We start from the raw sequence: 25,356 nt of genomic DNA, 5'->3' as shown, positions 1-25,356 counted from the left end.
TTACAAAGAAAAACAAACTTAGGCATCATGTAGTCCAATTTCTGAAAACCAAAAATAAGCAGAACATCATGAAAGCAGAGAGAGGAAAAAACCTACATATAGGGAACATTATAGTCTCCTGTCAATAAAAATGACAACTGATACTGAAAACAAAAGAGGTTAGAAGACTACGGAATGATGATTAAATTGTTAAAAGAAAAACTCTTTTACCCAGAATCCTAGGTCCAGTGAAAATAACCTTAAAATGAGGGCAAAACAAAGATATTTTCAGGTAAATAGGAAGTGCAAGAACTTATTGGCAGCAGACCAGCACTTTAAGAAATGCTAAAGCATGTTATTCAAACTTAAAGAAAATGATAATAGATTGGGATTCTATAAGCTAACGCAGAGCACAGAGAGTCATAAATATATGGGTCAATACCTAGAGGGCATTATGCTAAGTAAAATAAGTCAGAGAAAGACAAATACTGTATGATATCATTTACACGTGAAATCTAAAAATTACCACAAACTACTGAATATAACAAAAAAGAAACAGACTCACAGAAAACAAACTAGTGGTTACCAGTGGAGAGAAGGAAGAGGGGAGGGGCAACATAGGGGTAGGGGATTAAGAGGTATTAACTATTATGTTTAAAATAAGCTACATGGCTATATTGTACAACACAGGGGATACAGCCAATATTTTATAGTAACTATAAATGGAGCACAACCTTTAAAATTGTGAATTTCTATATTGTACCCTGTAACTTATATAATATTGTACATGAACTCTACCTCAATAAAAGAAAAATAAATAAAGATACTAGGGAACGAGGGGAAAAAATCCATATTATAATCTCTAGGACAATCAACAAAACAAAATATAGTTAAAAAGCCAATAAAATGGACTACTAAAACTATCTGATAAACCTAAAATATGGCATGAAAGAAGATATAGGGAAACCATAAATAAATAAACAAGCCAGCCAATCTGAATAAGAACAAATAGAAAAATGACAGACTTAAAGCTAACAGATTAATAACTACCTTATACAAAAATGGATTGAATACTTCAATTAAAAGTGAAAGATGACTGGACTGCAAATAAAAAGCCAGAACTATATGCTTTCTAAAAATGATGGCATTTAAATTTAAGGTAAAGATAACCTAAAAGTAAAAGAATGAAAGATGATTTATCATATATATAATAAACATAACAATACTGGAGTGACTTATATTAATAGTAATAGAATTTAAGGCAAGGATTATTATAAGAGATAATAAAGAAGATTTCATAATGACAAAACTGTTAGTTTTTCAGGAATACAACAATCAGAAATGTATGTGCCTATTAAGAGATCTTTGAAAAACACCAAGCAAAACTGAAAGACCTAAAGGGAGAAACAGACAAATCCAAAATACTCGTTAGCATCTTTAACATTCCTCTCTGAATAACTTACAGACGATCCAGAAAAAAAAAAAAAATCAGTAAGAACATAGAAAATAGGAGCATGATTAACCACCTTGACCTAGATAACATTTACAGAGCACTACACTCAGCAAATAGCAATTATAAGAATACACATTCTTTTCAAGTTTACATAGAATGTTCAAAAAAATACAGACTATATGCTGAGCCATTAAAAAAATTCTTGGGAACATATGTATATGTATAACTGATTCACTTTGTTATAAAGCAGAAACTAACACACCATTGTAAAGCAATTATACTCCAATAAAGATGTTAAAAAAATTGTCAAAATGTTTGAAAAGATTGTTATATTAGGGTCTGTATTCTTTGCCCACAGTGGAATTAAATCAGAAATCAATAAAAAATCTATAAAACCCTATATATTTGGAAATTAAACAGTATACATAGAAGTAATGCATGGATCAAAGAAGTTACAGGGATATTAAAAGTATCTCAAACTGAGTGACAGTGAAAACACAACACATAGAAACATGTTGAATGTAGCTAAAACAGTAGTTAGTGAGAAATGTATAGCCTTAAATGCTTATTTTAGAAAGGGAGATATATTTTTAATCACAATCTGCTTCCATCCTAAGAAGCTAAGCAAATTAAATCCATCATAAGTAGAAGGAAATTCTATAGATAGGAGCGGAAATAAGTGAGATAAAAAAACAAATAGTAGATAAAATTAAAGCCCAAAGCCGTTTCTTTGAAAAAATTAATAAAAATGATCAGCTCCTCACAAAAACGATATGAAAAAAATAAGAGAACAAGAAAGCACAATTATCAACATCAGGAATGAAAGAGGGAACATCACTACAAATCCAACTGCTGTTAGAAAGGATAATAAGAATACAGTGTTAAGTGGAAAAAAAAAACATCGAAGTGCAAAAAAAGAAGCTACAGGCTACCTTTACTTAAGAAAGAAGGCAAGATAAAACTTGTAGAAATCTCATTTGCACAAGAAGAAACATAGAAAGGATAAACTAGAAAGATATGGGTTACCTATGGTGTATGTTTAGGGTGAAAGGGATGGCAAAATGGGAACGGGACAAAAGGAATGGCAGAGGTTGGAGGAGTGACACTTTCAAGTATAAATTTTGTATAGTCCGAGCTATTAAAACATATTTTTTAATATACATAAAAATATAAATAAAATCAACAAGGATGGGGGAGAAGAAAATGAAATAGAAACAGAAGAACATAACTAATTCAAATGAATAACATAACCATAATGAAGAAGAAAATTGAACCATTCCAAGTTAACTTTTGAATACCTTACTTTTGCTCTATACCCTCAAGCTGAAAACAAGAACAGTAAACGGAGGTTAAACTCTAGGCAATAGATGCGTTTTTCAGTTTTAGCAAAACTAAATTGACCAAATTTAGCATTAAAAAATACAAATATTTAATATACTCTAGGATTGCCGAAATTAGTTTGGATAATGAGACTCAAGTTTCTCAATGTCAAAGAAGAGAATTACAAATGTGGAAAGGGGCGCGGCTAGAGAGAATCCTATAACATTGGAAGTATCAGTATGAAGTCACAGTTCTAGATATAGATGTGTATATGTCTATGTACATACATACACATATCTATATAGTTCTTATCTCAGTCTACTTAGGGCACTTACAAGCAATGACACCCAGTAACATGTCACGCCCAGATCATGGTTTCTAAATATGATTCTCAACAGTTCCTTGGAAAAAGACTGACTCCAGGGCTAGGGCAGACCAAGCGACATATGAATCTGGAGACTTCCAGTAAGAAAGTGCTCAAAAAATGATTAGTATACATCAAAGGACACAGACACAGTTGAAAGTGAGTCCACGTGGCCAACAATAGGAATGTTTTAGCAAAAATAATACATTATATCAACAGATTTTATCCAATAAATATGAATCCAAGAGACCATTACATAAATGAGAAAATTAAATGGGAGATATGCAAAAACCCTTCTTACAGGACAATGCCAACTAAAATGTAGAAGGGAATGATGAGATTAAAAAGTCACCATTTGTTAATTACCATAGTAATAATTGTTTCTGGCTAGAACCATTGATTGATGCTAAAACTAATAGGTGAGACAAAAGACCTGTATTCAGAAAACTATAAGACAATGATGAAAGAAATTAAAGATGATACAAACAGATGGAAAGATATACCATGTTCTCGAATTGGAAGAATCAATATTGTGAATATGACTATACTACCCAAAGCATTCTACAGATTCAATGCAATCCGCATCAAACTACCAATGGCATTTTTCACAGAAGTAGGACAAAAAAATTTCACAATTTGTATGGAAACACAAAAGAGCCCAAACAGCCAAATCAATCTTGAGAACGAAAAATGGAGCTGGAGGAATCAGTCTCCCTGACATCAGAGTATACTACAAAGCTTCAGTAATCAAGACAGTATGGTACTGGCACAAAAGCAGAAATATAGATCAATGGAACAGAGAGAAAGCCCAGATCACCTTATCTTTGATAAAGGAGGCAGGAATATACAATGGAAGGAAAGACAGCCTCTTCAATAAGCAGTGCTGGGAAAACTGGACAGCTACATGTAAAAGAATGAATTAGAATACTCCCTAACACCATACACAAAAATAAACTCAAAATAGATTAAAGACCTAAATGTAAGGCCAGACACTATCAAACTCTTAGAGGAAAGCATAGGAAGAATACTCTATGACATAAATCATAGCAAGATCCTTTTTGACCCACCTCCTAGAGAAAGGGAAATAAAAACAAAAATAAACAAACGGGACCTAATGAAACTTAAAAGCTTTTGCACAGCAAAGGAAACCATAAACAGGAAGAAAAGACAACCCTCAGAATGGGAGAAAATATTTGCTAACAAAGCAACTGACAAAGGATTAATCTCCAAAATTTACAAGCAGTTCATGCAGCTCAATATTAAAAAAAACAAACAATGCAATCCAAAGTGGGCAGAAGACCTAAACAGACATTTCTCCAAGGAAGATATACAGATTGCCAACAAACACATAAAAGGATGCTCAACATCACTAATCATTAGAGAAATGCAAATCAAAACTACAATGAGGTATCACCTTACACCGCTCAGAATGGCCATCATCAAAAAATCTACAAACAATAAATGCTGGAGAGGTTGTGGAGAAAAGGGAACCCTCTTGCACTGTTGGTGGGAATGTTAATTGATACAGCCACTATGGAGAACAGTATGGAGGTTCCTTACAAAACTAAAAATAGAACTACCATATGACCCAGCAACCCACTGCTGAGCATACACCTGAGAAAACCATAATTCAAAAAGAGTCATGTACCACAATATTCATTGCAGCACTATTTACAATAGCCTGGACATGGAAGCAACCTAAGTGTCCATGGACAGATAATGGATAAAGAAGATGTGGCACATATATACAATGGAACATTACTCAGCCATAAAAAGAAACGAAATTGAGTTATTTGTAGTGAGGTGGATGGACCTAGAGTCAGTCATACAGAGTGAAGTAAGTCAGAAAGAGAAAAACAAATACCGTATGCTAACACATATATATGGAATCTAAAAAAAAAAAAAAAGCTTCTGAAGAACCTAGGGACAGGACAGGAATAAAGATGCGGACGTAGAGAATGGACTTGAGGACATGGAGGGGGGAAGGGTAAGCTGGGACGAAGTGAGAGAGTGGCATGGACATATATACACTACCAAATGTAAAGTAGCTAGCTAGTGGGAAGCAGCTGCACAGCACAGGGAGATCAGCTCGGTGCTTTGTGTCCACCTAGAGATGTGGGATAGGGAGGGTGAGAGGGAGATATAAGAAGGAGGGGATATGGTGATATGTGTATTCGTATAGCTGATTCACTTTGTGATACAGCAGAAACCAACACACCATTGTAAAGCAATTATACTCCAATAAAGATGTTAAAAGTAAAAAAGAACATATGAAAAAGCAACTATGGTGAGAGGACACTTAGACTATAAATGTCCACAGTTTGTGAGGACTATTCGAGTGTTTGGTTTGGATAAGGCCACTCCTGCCTGATCTAAATAGTCCTCCAAAGACCTTGGGGCATTAGCTCCTGCCATGGTAAAGGCGACTCTTTTACTGGCATTGGCAAAACCTGGTGTAGCAGCCCCACTAAAACAATCATCTTGCCCACTAACACCACCACATCATTCCCTAGCAACGTGCCCTAGCAACTGGGAAGTTTTCACTTTTGTTTGCCTGGCGGATGGTTAAGCCATCTCTCCCAAGAACCGACTTGATAAAGTACACCTCGAGCTAAATTTGGACTTTTATCTCCTCATGTCCCCTTGCGAGGAACAATAGTTTAATTAAACTATCATTTATTTGGAGTACGTTATTGCTTTATTGGCTTGTTAAGACACTATTCTGTATACTACTAGCTTGTGAAATTATTGTAAGTCCCACAGTAAACCTGTGTTAAATAAAATATCGGCACACTGTCTCTGTCTCTGAGAATAATTTGCCACCCTCAAATCAGACAGACAACAAATACATGAAAAAGAAAAAAAAATGTAATTTTGGGATAAAGGAACCACAATGTTTTTAGTGGAAATGAAACATTTGAGACATTTTTATAAAAGCGTTTCTTTCTCTTTTGGTGGGATAATCAACCGGAATGGCATTTATGAAAAGGCAATTTGGCAATCTTACACAAAACGGCATTGACAGTCTCTAACTCAGCAGTTTCACTTCTAAGAACCCATTCTATAGAAACACTAAATGGTTTGCATATGTAAGCTCCATCAGTGTGCCTGCTTCTGCACCGCCTAAGGATAATCAGATTAGGCATGAAAGGCTTGATCCAGCAGCTCCATGGGATCAACCAAGCCCCTCAATACCCTAATTACATAAAATAAAACAAAAATAAATATGTCAACTTCCTATTAACTTTAATGGCATCATTCCTGTTGCTTTTAGTGGCATCATCATCGTTTTGAATCATCTTCTCAGGAACAAATAGGCCTGTATGTTTCTTGAGAGCCTGGGTTATCAGGACCATTTTCTTCTGCTACTATCAAAGTGTGTGTGTGCTTTCTAATACAACGGTACAAAGAATTAGCGTTAGGGGCTTTTCTGTAGTTCAATTTACTAAGAAATATAGGCTGCAGTGATGAGAATATAGCAAACACTGTGAGAACCTACAATATCTTTGAGGAGATTCGCGAAAGAATATAATAGAGTCTCTTGTGAACCTAGTAAATGACAGAGCTCTTAAACACTATAGTATATTGCCTCACTCACCTGGATGTTATTTTAAAAGCAGTATACACACACAGAGGCTATTTTACAGGGTCTATAACTATGTTACAGCCCTCTCCTACATCCCCCTCCTGACAGTTTTTCCTAATTCCTCACCTTTCACATAGAAAACCCACATTTTTCCCTTCAAAAATTTGCTTTTTCCTCTCAGCTGAATACGCCTGTTTTCCCTTGATGCAAAAGGGAAATATTTGTAATGCTCCATAAAAATGGATGACAGCTAAAACTCAGATTCTAGACCAAGAAAAAAAAAAAAAATTACCAGCTGTGGAAGCATATCAGAGTCTCCTTATTGGTAAAATGGGCATAACTGAGGTATCTGCCTCAAACGAAAGTGAGGATTAAATGAAGTCATGCACACACGATAGGCCCTCAGGAAGAAATGGCTCTTACTGTCATTTTAAGTAGTGTTACATTAATAGCTTCACTTGGAGAAAATGCCCTTGCCTCTTTCTTGACTATCTTTTGGTTTACCCATCCCGCAGAATTCCTGAAGGGAATAGAGCTGTAAACAATCTGTATTTGTTTCTACTTCTTCCCCCCATTCCCATAATTTCTAAACAAATAAACTGTTTAAACATATTTCAGGAGAAGCTGTGGAGGGGGAATGCTCTCCTAAGTAGGGTCAACACCATCTGTGGAGAATGCATAGAAGTTTGGGCCCATGCCAATGCCATGTTCATTGCAGACGTCCAAAGTAGGCTTCTTGTCTGTAGATGGGAAGGTCACCTGCTTGTCTCTTCAACTTCCTGACACTCACAAACCAGGCACAAGCCAGGTAGCCACCAGACCCTAATATAATCCCTCCAAATCCTTACACCTTACCTCCCTGACTACCTGAGGAGTTGCTCCTTCTTTGCACAAACTGCTCACAAAAACTTAAATAAGGCAGAGTCATATTCCAAGTTTCATCAGCACAACATTCATAGTTTTAAGTATGTCCCAAATACTCAGAAATATTTTATAGGAGAAATATATCATCTTTCAAGAATGATTTTCTTTGATAGAGTCCAATGGTCCAATGTAAATACTGTATATTTTTTTAATATTCATAGAATATAGTATACTAAGTTAAATACTTAGTGTTCTGTCAAATTCATTAATTTTTTTAAGGTTATTACTACAACTGAGGTAGTCCTCTGTTTTTTCTTCCTTCTAACTTTGAATTAAATCCCCATCTCTTCAAAGATTTTGGCTTATAGAGTTATGAACCAATAACCATTTAAACAACCAGTTTAGCAGGCTCTCACACACTCCTGCGTTAATAAACAGGAAACTGAATCTAAGGGAAGGGTCCTGAGTTTGGGGTGGGGAGTGGAAAGTGGCTTCTGGAGTCAGAGATAAAAACCCTGCTATCTGTTGACAAATTTCTCAACTTCTATGAGCAACATTTTACGGTCTGTACAACATGGCTAATATTTGCATCAACGTTATCAGGCTGTTTTGAGGACTAAATGAGAAAGCAAATGTCAATCACTGAGCACCATACCTAGCTTACAATAAGGACTCAATTTATTGTCATCTTCAGCAAATCAAAACTACAATGAGATATCATCTCACACCAGTCAGAATGGCCATCATGAAAAAATCTAGAAACAATAAATGCTGGAGAGGGTGTGGAGAAAAGGGAACACTCTTGCACTGCTGGTGGGAATGTTAATTGCTTCAGCCACTATGGAGAACAGTATGGAGGTTCCTTAAAAAACTAAAAATAGAACTACCATATGACCCAGCAATCCCACTACTGGGCATATACCCTGAGAAAACCAAAATTCAAAGAGTCATGTACCAACATGTTCATTGCAGCTCTATTTACAATAGCCCGGAGATGGAAACAACCTAAGTGCCCATCATCGGCTGAATGGATCAAGAAGATGTGGCACATATATACAATGGAATATTACTCAGCCATAAAAAGAAACGAAATTGAGCTATTTGTAATGAGGTGGATAGACCTAGAGTCTGTCATACAGAGTGAAGTAAGTCAGAAAGAAAAAGTCAAATACCGTATGCTAACACATATATATGGAATTTAAGAAAAAAAAATGTCATGAAGAACCTAGGGGTAAGACAGGAATAAAGACGCAGACTTACTGGAGAACGGACTTGAGGATATGGGGGGGGAAGGGTGAGCTGTGACAGGGCGAGAGAGAGTTATGGACATATACACACTAACAAACGTAAGGTAGATAGCTAGTGGGAAGCAGCCGCATGGCACAGGGATATTGGCTCGGTGCTTTGTGACAGCCTGGAGGGGTGGGATAGGGAGGGTGGGAGGGAGGGAGACGCAAGAGGGAAGACATATGGGAACATAAGTATATGTATAACTGATTCACTTTGTTATAAAGCAGAAACTAACACACCATTGTAAAGCAATTATACCCCAATAAAGATGTTAAAAAAAATAAAATATTCAAGAGATACTTGTTCTCACTTAGGTTTATCACTGACAACCTCTTTGGGGTTAGCTACTTTCCTTCCCTAGACTTCAACTTCCTCAGTCATACATGTGAATGGATAGACCAATTTTTTTTTGGAGTTTTTAAAAATTGAAGTATAGTTGCTGTATGATAGACCAATTTTTTTGAGTTATTTCAGCTTTAAAATTCTCAGTTCAATTGAATCTTTTCTTACTGATTCAGTGTCAACAGGGTGAACATCAGTGATGATCCTTTTATTCTTTTTACACATTTATTGTAACAAACACTATTAAAGACTAGGAAAATCACACTGAAAAGAATATCATGTACTTGCCAGTAATATAGTGGTGACAAATGTAAATAACCAGGGAGTTATGATGCAATGTGATTCATACTCTAATAAAGGAACTTCAAGGTGCTGGTCAGGGGAGAGGGTGGAAAGAGTTCAGGGTGGTCTCCTAGCAGAAGTAACAAGCAAACTGAGAACTGAGGACTGATATGTAGGAGTTACTCTCAAAACCTGGGGATAGGGACTGCCCTGGTGGCTCAGGAGTTAAGAATCCACCTGCCGATGCAGGGGACATGAGTTCAATCCCTGGTCTGGGAAGATCCCACATGCCACGGAGCAACTAAGCCCGTGTGTCAACAAGTATTGAGCCTGCACTCTACAGCCTGCAAGCCACAACTACTGAAGGCTGTGTGTGCTAGGGCCCACGTGACACAACTACTGAGGCTGTGTGCTGCAACTACTGAAACCTGCACGCCTAGAGCCCATGCTCTGCAACAAGAGAAGCCACCGCAATGAGAAGCCCACGCACCGCAACAAAGAGTAGCCCCTGCTCACCACAACTAGGGAAAGCCTGTGTGCAGCAATGAAGACCCAACACAGCCAAAAAAAAAAAAAAAAAAAAAAACACCTCGGGGATAACCAGTGTGGATCACTGCTTGTCTCTTCTTTAGTTGACCCAAGGTTATTTTCCTTGTGTCTGCTTTACCCCCATCTTTCCTTGATTTTCTCTTGCCAGCCGTATTTTGTGAGTGTGAGTGTCTGACTGTAGTCCCAATTTGTTGCATTTAATTTGCTGTGGGTAATGAAATCAAATGACTAATTTCCCTGAAATTGTGTATTTTTAAAAAATGACTTTTAAAAAGAATGCATTTTGGGGACTATTCAACAACTTTTGTTTTACTTTTAAAAATAGTTTGCACTGTTAGTATACTATATCACTGACCTCCAGATAAGTAAGTGTTTAGTCTTTTTCTTTTAAGACTAGGTGGAGAGACAGAGAAAAGCAAATACACAATTATTACAAGGATCTTTTTTTTTAGGTAAAAATTAGAAATTAAAGAGCCACACTTAATTTTCTTGAAAAAATAAATATTCCTGACCCAGATTCCCTAATATTCTATAACAATGCCTAGTGGAAGTATTAGGAACTTAACGTCTAAACTAATACAATAAGAAAAAAAGCCTCATAAAAATTCTATCACAAAAAGTAGAATTTTGCTTTTAAAGAGGATAGATGAGAAACATCTACAAGGCCTTTCACAGTAGTAATTTTCACCAAGAATCGGGCACATCAGAATAGAAACACAGCCAGAGAATTAACAGTAACAAGGCAAAGCCAGTCTTGACTGCAAAGTGCACATCATACATTTGGGTTTGAAAAAATAGTTACTTTGGGGGATGTTTTTATTGTTTTTAGCTTTAATTTGATTCATCTTAATTAACAGACTACCTAAATTTCAGATTATTTTCTGCTAGATGAATTACTGGGTTATAATTTTTGAAATAACTATCCAGCATTTTTCTTCAGTTACCTAAGAGAAAATGAGAATGTGATGTATTTAACTACTACATATTTTGCTTTTAAAAAAACCCCACAAAATTTGTAAAGTAAAAGACATTGTAGCTATGTATTTCATGTCCACAATATTTAGAACATAGAGGCCATTTTAAAAAGGAATGTAAAATAAATCAGTACAAATTAATTATCTTGAAGTTTTATATAACTCTAGCTTTATAATGTAATTTTTAAGGGAACAGATTTCAAGATCCACTAATTATTTTGTTACTGGGATGAAAAGTCCTTCAGGAATTCTTCTCAAAATGGACTTGGGACAGATGTAGGTAAATAGCACGCTCAATGAACATCTTTCTTTTTCTACAGCATTAAAGCAGCTTTGGCATCAAAACCTTGGATTTGAGGTTGAAACTTTAAGTGTTTATGAAACCCCCAGGTCAACTCACCAGAAGCCAGTGCAAAAACACCATGGACAAAGACATAGAAGGGTCAACTGCCCAAGATTCTATCAGACAAACTACCACTGAAACAAGAACATAAGAAAGTATAAAATACACAGGGAAACTCTCCATCATTGGTGAGAGTTAGACATAATAGGATGGTTAAAACCCCCAAGAACTTCAGATAACAGGAAATCTGAACAGAATATAAAATAACTCTAAGGCAATTGAAAACACCAGCCATTATGAAATAGAAAAGAACAAGAAATTGAGAGAAATAGAATACTAAAGAGTAACTAATGGAATACCTAAAGACAAATAATAAAATTACTGAAATTTAAAATTTAGCAGTTTTGTAACCACCAGGTCAGTAAAAATTAGAAAAGCTGCCAATTATAAGTGTTGGTAAGGATGTGGAAGAATGGAGAATGGAAACTCATATACTCCAGGTTAGAAATACAAATAGGTACAACCACATGGAAACAAATTGCTATTACCTAGTAAATGGAAGATGTTCATACTCATTTATCCCAAGCAATTCTGCCCCTAATCAAATACCTTAGAGAAACCCTTGCCTTTCTATAATAAGATCTGTACAATAATTTCTATAGAAGTATAACCAACAGGAGAATTGAAAAATTGTGGTGTATTTACACAACACAATACTATACAGTAAAGAAAAAGGAATAAACAAATATCAGTATGAATGGATATCAGGAAAAAACACTTTAGAGGAAAAAATCAAGTTGCCAAACAAGGTATGGCTCCATTTTATAAAAAGTCAAAAATGTATAAAACTAGTTACTCTATTATTTAGTCATAATTATGCAGTGACATTTTTAAAAGTAAAATAATATTAAGTTCATGAAGAGATCAAACTTTGCCTGATTCCAAAATAAAAAATATACAAAAAATTATATTTCAAGGGAAAAATAAGTTTATTAAGGTATACTTAAAATAAGTCTCATTTCCATTTTTTCTCTACCTGTACCCATTGTCTCCTGTAGCTGATCTTTCTGGGCGCGATGGGGGTAGTTGCTAGTTTATGCTTCTGGTATCTTATACACAAAAGGCAGCATACTATGTCTAACATTTTATTTATCTGCTGTATCAATCAGGGCTCTCCAGAGAAACAGAACCAATAGGATACATAAAGTGGGGAGGCTGGAAATTCAGGAAAGAGTTGATGTTACAAGCTTGAGTCTGAAACCTGCAGGGCAGGCCAGCAGGTTGGAAACTCAAGCAGGAATTCTATGTTGCAGTCTGGAGGCAGAATTCCTTCTCTGAAACCTGTGTTTTGCTCCAATGGCCTTCAACTGACTGCATGAGGCTCACCTGCATTGTGGAAGATAATCTGCTTTACTCAAGGCCAACTGACTATAAATGTTAATCATGTCTACAAAATGCCTTCACAGCAACATCTAGACTAGTGTTTGACCAAACAAGTGGGTACCACAGCCTAGCCAAGATACCATCTACCTACCTTACTATCATTCTTACTTTTCCATTTGACAATATAGCCTGGAAGTGTCTCCATATCTGTGGTCATGTATGTCAGGTATTTTCCTTCATTTTTCAGATGGCAGCTTAACACTCCATTGTATAGATATATCATTTATTCAACCAGATGGATCTATTCTTTTGTTTCATAATTATGGTACAATAAAAAAAATCTTGCACATATGTTGTTTCATATTTGTTCCAGCATATTTTAGGAATAGAGTCCTAAAATTCATTTCTCAATTTGCCATTGAGAAAACACATAATTTTCTTTGTTGTCATCAAATTTCCCCCCCATAGGGGTCAGATCTATTAGCAAGCTGCCCAGCGAAGGATGAGGATGGAGTGGGAAAGGGGAATAGGTGAAGGTACCCAGGATTTAACTTGGCAGGTAAGGCCTACCCTGTTGATTTGGTGGAAAAGCAAAGATTTTTAAGTGACAGCCTTTGATTACCTTCTCACTATCTTGCTCTTCTAGCGCATAAACTGTGCTCTAACATCTGGTTATCACTGTATGCTCAAGTTATGTGTCAACAATTACAATGTCTTAAAGATTGAGAAGCAACACCATCAGATGTGTTTGAAGGAAGAGTCTATTCTTTTGTTAGCATTTTAGTGACTCTTTCATCATTCCTTAGGAGCTGTCATAAATGGTCAGCAGGTTCACACTCAGTACGCAGTGACAGTCACCCTCCCCCAAAGGGTCATCAAGTTTGGACAGTGAGTTCCCTACACAACCATGGTGAGCTGAACTTTATGGATGTTCTTTGGTGATGACCCAAAGACACATAGGATATCCAGATCCTTGAGTAAAATCAGGGAGAGGGAAGGTGACTCAAAACTTAGCGGTTGGAAAGGTGGGTCTCAGAGTTGAATTCAATTTGATACAGAGAAATGAACTGATGTGGTATTTCTTATACTGACGTATGTGAAACAAAATTCGTACTCATTACACATAAATGAATTTCAACTATGTATTAGGGAATAATTCATCTAATAATAAAACTGTAAGTTCCCGATTTTCTCCAAACCTTATTTTTAAAAGAATTTTATTTGAACTATTAAATATATGTTTGATTTCAGCAGAAAAAATTAAAGCAGAAGAGGACAATTTGTCTCATATATGTCATGACAACTGCATTTCCCACCTGGCCAAGCAGCTGTTCCACTTAAGAGACGTGGAAGGACTTAATGATCTTTCAAAGGCCCCTGGAATACAAATAATGACATCTTTGCAAATATATTTCAGTGCAAGGTTTTTGTACCAAATGCTGAAGGTAGACGGAATTGATACCATCTTTTCAGTAGACATTATTCCACCAATGCTTTCTATTTAAGAGGTCCACTGGAGACTGTGATAGTTATACCCGTTTAAGGTATGTTGGAAAGAGAGAGAAATCCAATAACCCAACTGCCATGAGAAATTAATCTAAATGTTAATACTTCCACATCCCAGACTCCTCTGGGTCTGGGTTTGAAAGAATGGTAGTGAGGCAGAATGTTACCAGGGGAATTGCTAGACTGATAGCACCTGAGGAAACACTGTACAATCTCTTTCATGACAGGGTGGAATCCAATTAGAACCTGGTCACACACGTAATGTCTTTCAAGTAAATCAATGCATGACCTTTCCCAATGTCTATACCCCGATTCCAACAGAAGGTAAGGAGGGTTTTACCCTAGGTGCTGCTAGAAAATGAACATTCCTTAGCTGTGTGTCTCTAAATGAGAGAGTCTGTTCATCCACAAGCACTGATTAGGAGCCAGTGACCTACTGAACCCTGCAACAGACACTAGAAAGTTATAATCAATGGAGTTTTTGTTTGTTTGTTTTTGTTTTTTTGCGGTACGTGGACCTCTCACTGTTGTGCCCTCTCCCGTTGCGGAGCACAGGCTAAGGACGCGCAGGTTCAGCGGCCATGGCTCACGGGCCCAGCTGCTCCGCGGCATATAGGATCTTCCCGGACCGGGGCACGAACCCGTGTCCCCTGCATCGGCAGGCGGACTCTCAACCACTGTGCCACCAGGGAAGCCCTCAATGGAGTTTTGAGGCACCTTCCTTCTCCCTAATTTTACTCAAGGATCAGAGTAGTCTATGTGTCTCTGGGTCATGGCCAAAGAACATCCATGAAGTTATAATCAATGGAAATTTTTTTGGACACATTACCATTTACAAGTCAGTCTCCCTCCCTCCCTCTCTCTCTCTCTCTCACACACACACACACACACACACACACACACACACACACACACCACAAAATTCTATTCTTGTACTTCAAGAAACTTATAGTTTAGATTGTGGATGGGAGAGTGAGAACAGATGATGAATACCCCTAAAACAATTAAGGGAAAATATATAACTCTAATTTTACATTTTTAACAACATAATTTAAATGCTTACTGCTCCAGGAATTTTGTTGATTGCTTTACATGTTAAAATAATTTAAAAATATATGTAAAACAGGTGTCCAGTGCAGGGCTAGGAGGCACTGAGGATGCAATGATTAGCTTAAAAAATAACAGAGGGGGGAACCTTCAAGATGCTGGAGAAGATGTGGGGATCACCTTCCTCCCCACAAATATATCAGAAATACACCTACATGTGGAACAACTCCTACAGAACAAATACTGAATGCTCGCAGAAGACCTCAGACTTCCTAAAAGGCAAGAAAATCCCCATGTACCTGGGTAGGGCAAAAGAAAAAAGAAAACAGAGACAAAAGAATACGGATGGGACCTGCACCTCTGGGAAGGAGCTGTGAAGGAGGAAAATTTCCACACACTAGGAAGCCCCTTCACTGGCAGAGACAGGGGTGGACAGAGGGGAAGCTTTGGAGCCATGGGGGAGAGCACAGCAACAGGGGTGCAGAGGGCAAAGCAGAGAGATTCCTGCACAGACGATCGGTGCCGACCAGCACTCACCAACCTGAGACGCTTGTTTGTTCACCTGACGGGGTGGGTGGGGGCTGGGAGCTGAGGTCTGGGCTCTGGAGGTCAGATTGCAGGGAGGGGACTGGGGTTGGCTGCATGAAGGACAGTCTGAAAGGGGCTAGTGTACCACGACTAGCGGGAAGGGAGTCAGGGAAAAAGTCTGGAACTGCCTAAGAGGCAAGAGACCATTGTTTCAGGGTGTGTGAGGAGAGAAGATTCCTTCTCTGTGTGCCCACAGAAGGTAAAGCACCACCTAAGCACACTCCAGAGACAGGCACGAGCTGTGGTTAACAGCTCGGGCTGCAGAGATGGGCATGAAACGCTAACGCTGCTGTTGCTGCCACCAAGAATCCTGTATGCAAGTACAGGTCACTACCCACAACCCTCCCTGGGAGCCTGTGCAGCACACCACTGCCAGGGTCCTGAGATCCAGGAACAACTTCCCTGGGAGAACACAGGGTGCACCTCAGGCTGTTGCAAAGTCACGCCGGCCTCTGCCACCGCAGGCATGCCCCGCATTCCAATTATGACTTTGTACCATCTTTCTCCCTGGCCTGAGTGAGCAAGAGAGCCCTAATCAGCCAATGCTTTGTCTGGGTGGGGAACAAAGCCAATGCTTTGTCTGGGTGGGGAACAGACGCCTAAGGGTGACCTACACACAGAGGCGGGGCCAAAACCAAAGCTGAACCCGAGAAGCTGTGCAAGAAAAGAAGGAAACGGAAATTTCAACATGTAGCCTCAGGATCAGTGGATTAAATCCCCACAATCAACTTGATGAACACTGCATCTGTGGAATACCTGAATAGACAACAAATCATCCCAGAATTGAGGAGTGGACTTAGGGAGCAACTGTAGAGTTGGGGATTGCTTTCTGCAACTGATTTGTTTCTGATTTTTATGTTTATCTTAGTTCAGTTTTTAGTGTTCTTATCATTGGTGGACTTGTTTATTGGTTTGGTTGCTCTCTTTTTGTTTTATTTTTTATTTTTCCTGCTTTTTCTTCCTTTTCTTCTGAGCTGTGTGGCTGACAGGGTCTTGGTGCTCTTATGGGGTGTCAGGCTTGAGTCTCTGAGGTGGGAGGGCTGAGTCCAGGACACTGGACCACCAGAAACATCCCGGCCCCATGTAGTATCAGTCGGCAAGAGCTCTCCCAGAGATCTCTGCCTTAACACTAAGGCCCAGCTCCAAACAGCCAGCAAGCTCCAGTGCTGGACGCCCCATGCCAAACAACGAGCAAGACAGAAACACAACCCCACCTATTACCAGAGAGGCTGCCTAAAATCATACTAAGTTCACAGACACCCCAAAACACACCACCGGATGCAGCCCTGCTCACAAGAAAGACAAGATGCAGCCCTACCCACCAGAACACAGGCACCAGTCCCCTCCACCAGGAAGCCTACATAAGCCACTGAACCAACCACACCCACTGGGGAGAGACACCAAAAACAACAGTAACTACGAATGTGCAGACTGCAAAAAGGGGACCCAAAACATGGTAAGTTAAACAAAATAAGAAGACAGAGAAATATGCAGCAGATGAAGGAGCAAGGTAAAAATCCACCAGACCAAACATATATAGAGGAAATAGGCAGTCTATCTGAAAAAGAGTTCAGAATAGTGATAGTAAAGATGATCCAAAATCTTGGAAATAGAATGGAGAAAATACAAGAAACGTTTAACAAGGACCCAGAAGAACTAAAGAGCAAACAAACAATGATGAACAACACAATAAGTGGAATTAAAAATTCTCTAGAAGGAATCAATAGCAGAATAACTGAGGCAGAAGAACGGATGAGTGACCTAGAAGATCAAATAGTGGAAATAACTACCACAAAGCAGAATAAAGAAAAAAGAATGACAAGAATTGAGGACAGTCTCAGAGACCTCTGGGACAACATAAAATGCACCAACATTCGAATTATAGGGGTCCCAGAAGAAGAGGAGAAAAAGAAAGGGTCTGAGAAAATATTTGAAGAAATCATAGATGAAAACTTCCCTAACATGGGAAAGGAAATAGTCAATTGCAGGAAGCACAGAGAGTCCCATACAGGATAAATCCAAGGAGAAAAACATCAAGACACACATTAATCAAACTATCAAAAATTAAATGCAAAGAAAAAATATTAAAAGCAGCAAGGGAAAAACAGCAAATAACATACAAGGGAGACCCCATAAGGTTAACAGCTGATCTTTCAACAGAAACTCTGCAAGCCAGAAGGGACTGGTAGGACATATTTAAAGTGATGAAAGGGAAAAAGCTACAAGCAAGATTACTCTACCCAGCAAGGAGCTCATTCAGATTCGATGGAAAAATTAAAACTTTTACAGACAAAAAAAGCTAAGAGAATTCAGCACCACCAAATCAGCTTTACAACAAATGCTAAAGGAACTTCTCTAGGCAGGAAACACAAGGAAAAGACCTATAATAACAAATCCCAAACAATTAAGAAAATGGTAATAAGAACATACATATCAATAATTGCCATAAATGTAAATGGATTAAATACTCCCACCAAAAGACACAGACTGGCTGAATGGATACAAAAACAAGACCTGTATATATGCTGTCTACAAGAGACCCACTTCAGACCTAGGGACACATACAGACTCCAAGTGAGGGGATGGAAAAAGATATTCCATGCAAATGGAAATCAAAAGAAGGCTGGAGTAGCAATACTGATATCAGATAAAACAGACTTTAAAATAAAGACTATTAAAAGAGACAGAAGGACACTACATATTGATCAAGTGATCAATCCAAGAAGAAGATATAACAATTGTAAATAGTTATGCACCAAACATAGGAGCACCTCAGTACAGAGGGCAAATGCTAACAGCCATAAAAGGAGAAATCAACAGTAACAAAATAACAGTAGGGGACTTTAACACCCCACTTTCACCAATGGACAGATCTTCCAAAGTGAAAATAAATAAGGAAACACAAGCTTTAAAAGGCACAGTAGACCAGATAGACTTAATTGATATTTATAGGACATTCCATTCAAAACAACAGAATACACTTTCTTTTCAAGTGCTCATGGAACATTCTCCAAGATAGATCACATTTCGGGTCACAAATCAAGCCTCGGTAAATTTAAGAAAATTGAAAACATATCAAGTATCTTTTCCAACCACAACACTATGAGACCAGTTATCAATTACAGGAAAAAACTGTAACAAATACAAACGCAGGGACGCTAAACAATACACTACTTAATAACGAAGTGATCACTGAAGAAATCAAAGAGGAAATTAAAAAAAAACCTAGAAACAAATGACAATGGAGACACGATGACCCAAAACCTATGGGATGCAGCAAAAGCAGTTCTATGAGGGAAGTTTACAGCAATACAATCCTACCTTAAGAAACAGGAAACATCTTGAATAAACAACCTAACCTTGCACCTAAAGCAATTAGAGAAAGAAGAACAAAAAAAAAAAAACAAAGTTAGCAGAAGGAAAGAAATCATAAAAATCAGATCAGAAATAAATGAAAAAGAAATGAAGGAAACAATAACAAAGATCAATAAAACTAAAAGTCGCTTCTTTGAGAAGATAAACAAAATTGATAAAACATTAGCTAGACTCATCAAGAAACAAAGGGTTAAAACTCAAATCAAGAGAATTAGAAATGAAAATGGAGAAGTAACAACTGACACTGCAGAAATACAAAGGGTCATGAGAGATTACTACAAGCAACTCTATGCCAATAAAATGGACAACCTGGAAGAAATGGACAAATTCTTAGAAAAGTTCAACCTTCCAAGGCTGAACCAGGAATAAACAGAAAATATCAGACCAATCACAAGCACTGAAATAAATATGTGATTAAAAATCTTCCAACAAACAATAGCCCAGGACAAGACGGCTTCACAGGTGAATTCTACCAAACATTTAGAGAAGAGCTAACACCTATCCTTCTCAAACTCTTCCAAAATACAGCAGAGGGAGGAACACTCCCAAACTCATTCTACAAGGCCACTACCACCCTGATACCAAAAATAGACAAACATGTCACAAAAAAAAGAACACTAAAGGCCAATATCACTGATGAACATAGATGCAAAACTCCTCAACGAAATACTAGCAAACAGAATCCAACAGCATATTAAAAGGATCATACACCATGATCAAGTAGGGTTTATCCCAGGAAGGATTATTCAATATATGCAAATCAATCAATGTGATACACCATATTAACAAATTGAAGGAGAAAAACCATATGATCATCTCAATAGATGCAGAGAAAGCTTTCAACAAAATTTAACACCAATTTATGATGAAAACTCTCCAGAAAGTAGGCATAGAGGAAACCTACCTCAATATAATAAAGGCCATATATGAGAAACCCACAGCCAACATCATTTTCAATGTTGAAAAACTGAAAACATTTCCTTAAGATCAGGAACAAGACAAGGGTGCCCACTCTCACCACTATTATTCAACATAGTTTTGCAAGTTTTAGCCACAGCACTCAGAGAGGAAAAAGAAATGAAAGGAATCCAAATTGGAAAAGAAGTAAAGCTGTCAGTACAGGTGACATGATACTATATGTAGAGAATCTTAAAGATTTCAGCATAAAACTACTAGAGCTAATCATTGAATTTGGTATAGGAGCAGGATACAAAATTAATGCACAGAAATCTCTGGCATTCCTATACACTAATGATGAAAAATCTGAAAGAGCAATTAAGAAAACACTCCCATTTACCATTGCAACAAAAAGAATAAAATACCTAGGAATAAACCTACCTAAGAAGATAAAAGACCTGTATTCAGAAAACTATAAGACACTGATGAAAGACATTAAAGACGATACAAACAGAGAGAGAGATATACCATTTTCTTGGATTGGAAGAATTAACATTGTGATAATGACTGTACTACACAAAGCAATCTACAGATTCAATGCAATCTCTATCAAACTACCAATGGCATGTTTCACAGAACTAGAACAAAAAATTTCACAACTTGTATGGAACACAAAAGACCCTGAATATCCAAAGCAATCTTGAGGAAAAAAAAAAAAAAATGCAGCTGGAGGAATCAGGCTCCCTGACATCAGACTATACTACAAAGCTACAGTAATCAACAGTAGCTGATTGTACTATCAGTAGCTGTCTGTAGTATCATACAGACAGTATGGTAATGGAACAAAAAGAGAAATATAGATCAATGCAACAGGATAGAAAGCCCAGAGATAAACCCATGCACATATGCTCACCTTATCTTTGACAAAGGAGGCAAGAATATACAATGGAAGGAAAGACAGCCTGTTCGATAAGTAGTGCTGGGAAAACTGGACAGCTACATGTAAAAGAATGAAATTAGAACACTTCCTAACACCATTCACAAAAATAAACTCAAAATAGGTTAAAGACCTAAATATAAGGCCAGACACTATAAAACAGAGGAAAACATAGGCAGAACCCTCTATGACATAAATCACAGCCAGATCCTTTTTGACCCATGCCCTAGAGAAAGGGAAATAAAAATAACAATAAACCAATGGGATCTAAAGAAACTTAAAAGCTTTTGCACAACAAAGGAAACCATAAACAGGACAAAAAGACAACCTTCAGAATGAGAGAAAATATTTGCAAACAAAGCAACTGACAAAGGATTAATATCCAAAATATACAAGCAGCACATGCAGCTCAATATCAAAACAACAAACAATGCAATCCAGAAATGGGTGGAAGACCTATATAGACATTTCTCTAAAGAAGTTTTACAGATTGCCAACAAACACATGAAAGGATGCTCAACATCACTAATCATTAGAGAAATGCTAATCAAAACCACAATGAGGTATCACCTCACACCAGTCAGAATGGCCATCATCAAAAAATCTACAAACAATAAATGCTGGAGAGGGTGTGGAGAAAAGAGAACCCTCTTGCACTGTTGGTGGGAATGTAAATTGATACAGCCATTATGGAGAACAGTATGGAGGTTCCTTACAAAACTAAAAATAGAACTACCATTTGACCCAGCAATCCCACTACTGGGTATATACCCAGAGAAAACCATAATTCAAAAAGAGACATGTACCGCAATGTTCATTGCAGCTCTATTTACAATAGCCAGGACATGGGAGCAACCTAAGTGTCCACTGCCAGATAAATGGATAAAGAAGATGTGGCATATATATACAATGGAATATTACTCAGCCATAATAAGAAACAAAATTGAGTTATTTGTAGTGAGGTGGATGGACCCAGAGTCTATCATACAGAGTTAAGTCAGTCAGAAAGATAAAAACACACATATATGGAATCTAAAAAGAAATGGTCCTGATGAATCTAGATGCAGGACAGGAATAAAAAGGCAGACGTAGAGAATGGACTTGAGGACACAGAGGGGGGGAAGGTAAGCTGTGATGAAGTGGGAGAGTAACACTGACATATATACACTACTAAATATAAAATAGCTAGTGGGAAGCAGCTATACAGCACATGGAGATCAGCTCGGTGCTTTTTGACCACCTAGAGGGGTGGGATAAGGAGGGTGGGAGGGAGGTGATATGGGGAGATATGTATACATATAGCTGATTCACTTTGTTATACAGCAGAAACTAACACAACATCGTACAGCAGTTATGCTCTAATAAAGATGTTAAAAAAAAAGACATTCTTGCTCTCCTGAAACCCACACTTTTGTTGATATTAAATCAAATATAACCCTACCCATGAATGCATAAAAAAATTGGGATGAGTGCCCTTTAAAGAAAATATTTAGGTTGTATTTGAGCGTGTAAAAAAGAAAACTGGCCCAATAGTAGGTATCAGGAAAGCTTCCCTGAGTAGGTGACACTTGAGCTAAGGTTAAGTAGTACATTAATTCTCTCTTCCAATTTAATCCTCACCACAACAGAATGAGATAGTGTTACTGTTATTCCCTATTTCAACATTAGGGAAACTGAGACTTAGAGGTTAGAGAACCATCCCTAGTTCTCAGAGCTGATAAGCAGACGGATTCATACCCAGGATTCTCCAACCCCTGAGGTCACCTGCAATATACATACACCGTGGCAGTGTTTCTCAAAGCATGAGCCCATTAACAACATCAATCTCACCTGGGAACTTGTTAGGACTACAAATTCTCCATTCCTACCACAGCCCTGCTGAATTATTTTGTAAATGGTTTAACTACTTAAGATTGGCGTTTACGTTTGTTGTAAGAAATGATTTACTTCAACTACAAAACATTATACGAAATTGAATTTGCTCGCTCCGGCTGCAGATTAACCCAACAGCCTACTACTCTGTAAAATTCACCAGATGAGTATGGACATAATAGACCATGCCACATTCTGGGGAGGCAGGGTGGGAGTACTTTACTTTAAGTAAAGGGCATGTTAACTGATTATCCTCTCCAGCTATAGAAATGACTTTAAGTTGCCAACGGTAGATTTTGGTAGACTTGCTCAAACCAATGCAAAGCCTCATTTCTCATCAACTCACTTCCCTCCCCTCTTTTCAAATTTGTGGGCAGCATCCTGATGATTCTCTTTGGAATTTTGTTGATCTTGGTCACTGTGGTTATCTTCTCAAGGTGCATTCTCCCTTCTCATGTTCTCTCTTCCTTCAAGGTATCTAAGCCTCTCTCCTGCACCCTAGGAGCTGTGAAAGAAGCCTACCCCACCCCTCCTTTAAGGGTAGGGCATGCGACTCGGGCATAAACTCATCAGGATATTCTCATCTCTGATCAATCAAAATCAGACCAATAAGAGGTGAGGCATGGTTTGCTGAAATTTTAAGGAAAGCAGCTTTCTTGTTCTTGGCAAAGCATCTGAAAGAGACCCTTTCTCTCACTGTATCTGAATGAGGAAGACTGCTGTCTCAGGAGCTGTTGGCAGCCTTATTTTGAGCACAGAAAAAGCTGGTATGGAAATAGTGCTAAGGGGAGAGATGAAGTGATGTAGACAGATCCTTGATGGTATCATTGAAACGCTGAATCCAACTAGCCCTAAAATTCACTTAGTCTCTAGATTTGCCAGTTATTTAAGCCAATAAATCTCCTTTATTGTTTAAGTCAATCTGAACTAAGTTTCGTCTTATTTGTAGCCCTAATACATCCTAAATGATATTGATGATTCCATTAAGCAGGGCAACTTGGCAATGTTCAAAAGCCTCCAAAATGGATGTACCCTCGGAGCCAGCAGTTCCTGAGGAAATAGTTGAACAGCTATAAAGCTTTAGAAGTACAAGTCTCTTTGCAATATTCTTTACACTAGTCGAATACTTAAAATGACTTAAATTTCTAATGTGCAGCTAATCAAATAAATTGGAGTGTAACGACACTGAGGAATACCATGTAGCCATAGAAACTGATAAAGAAGGTAGTGACACATACTTGGCAATAAAAGTTGTACCTCATATAGAAAGTAAAAACAAAAATACAGATGATAGCATGTTTTATTAATATATTTTATTTTTTAAAAAAACACAAAATAATGATCCTGTGCCTTTTTGAATTCTAAGTATCGAGAGCTTTGCATACATTATTGCACAGCTTTTCAGTCCTGACTGCATCACAGTCATCTAGAGAACACTTGAGAAAAAGCAGGACAACCCAAGGCAGCACAATGAAGTCCAGCTCTCTGGGGAAACGGGGCGCATGTTATCCTTGGGACAACACTCTTAGTATTATTTGTATAGTAGTTGTATTCCTTGTACAGTTGAGGAAATCTTAGAAAAGTTAAGTGACTGGGTTCCTGTAACACAGAAGAAGCCAAATTCTACTCGGGCCTGTCTAACTTAGAAAATGATGATCTTGATGATGATATTGAAACATCTTTTAGTGAATGAGGGTGATTATGTGAGGAATTTGGGTGCCACAAAAAAAGACCAGAAGACACACAGAAGTGTCACGTCTCTGGGTGGTGAGATTACAAATAATTTAGATTTTCTTTCTTGTAGGTTGAAAATGTCACTTTTAATACTCAGGATGCCTCTGTATTATAAATATACTTACAGGTATATGTATGTATGCATATATTTACATGTATATGTAAATGTGCATATACATATACACATACATACGTGCCACGTCAGGGTCACTGCTGTGTCACCATCATTTCACCGCTCTTCTAAACCTATGCTCCATCTATTACTAGCTCATCCCTAGAACAGCTGTCTAGAATATCACCCCATCTTCTCCTGAGAGAATTATGTTGCTTCTGAATATCAAGTTTCCCCCTATCCACAGTTTCTCAAAACAGTAGCTTTGAGTTGCCAGGTAATATTTCCATTTGTATTGAAAATAACCATCAAAAAGCATGTAGCACAATTATTAGACAAATGCAAATCAAAACTACAATGAGGTACCACCTCAGACTGCTCAGAATGGCCATCATTAAAAAATCCACAAATAACAAATGGTGGAGAGGTTGTGGAGCAAAGGGAACCCTCCTACACTGTTGGTGGGAATGTAAATTGGTGCAGCCACTATGGAAAACAGTATGGAGGTTCCTCAAAAAACTAAAAATACAGTTGCCATATGATCCCGCAATCCTACTCT

At 37.7% G+C, this 25,356-nt stretch overlaps 1 long non-coding RNA gene across 1 annotated transcript in view; it reads right to left on the bottom strand.

Moving 5' to 3' along the window:
• LOC141278348 (uncharacterized) overlaps nt 1–25,356 on the bottom strand; it is a 400,162-nt gene that overhangs the window by 267,468 nt on the left and 107,338 nt on the right. The gene's annotated exons all lie outside the window — the stretch shown is intronic.

Source organism: Tursiops truncatus, chromosome 3 (genome assembly GCF_011762595.2).
Source record: "Tursiops truncatus isolate mTurTru1 chromosome 3, mTurTru1.mat.Y, whole genome shotgun sequence".
In the NCBI taxonomy this organism is placed as follows: domain Eukaryota; kingdom Metazoa; phylum Chordata; class Mammalia; order Artiodactyla; family Delphinidae; genus Tursiops; species Tursiops truncatus.
This window is presented reverse-complemented; position numbering and strand designations above follow the sequence as displayed.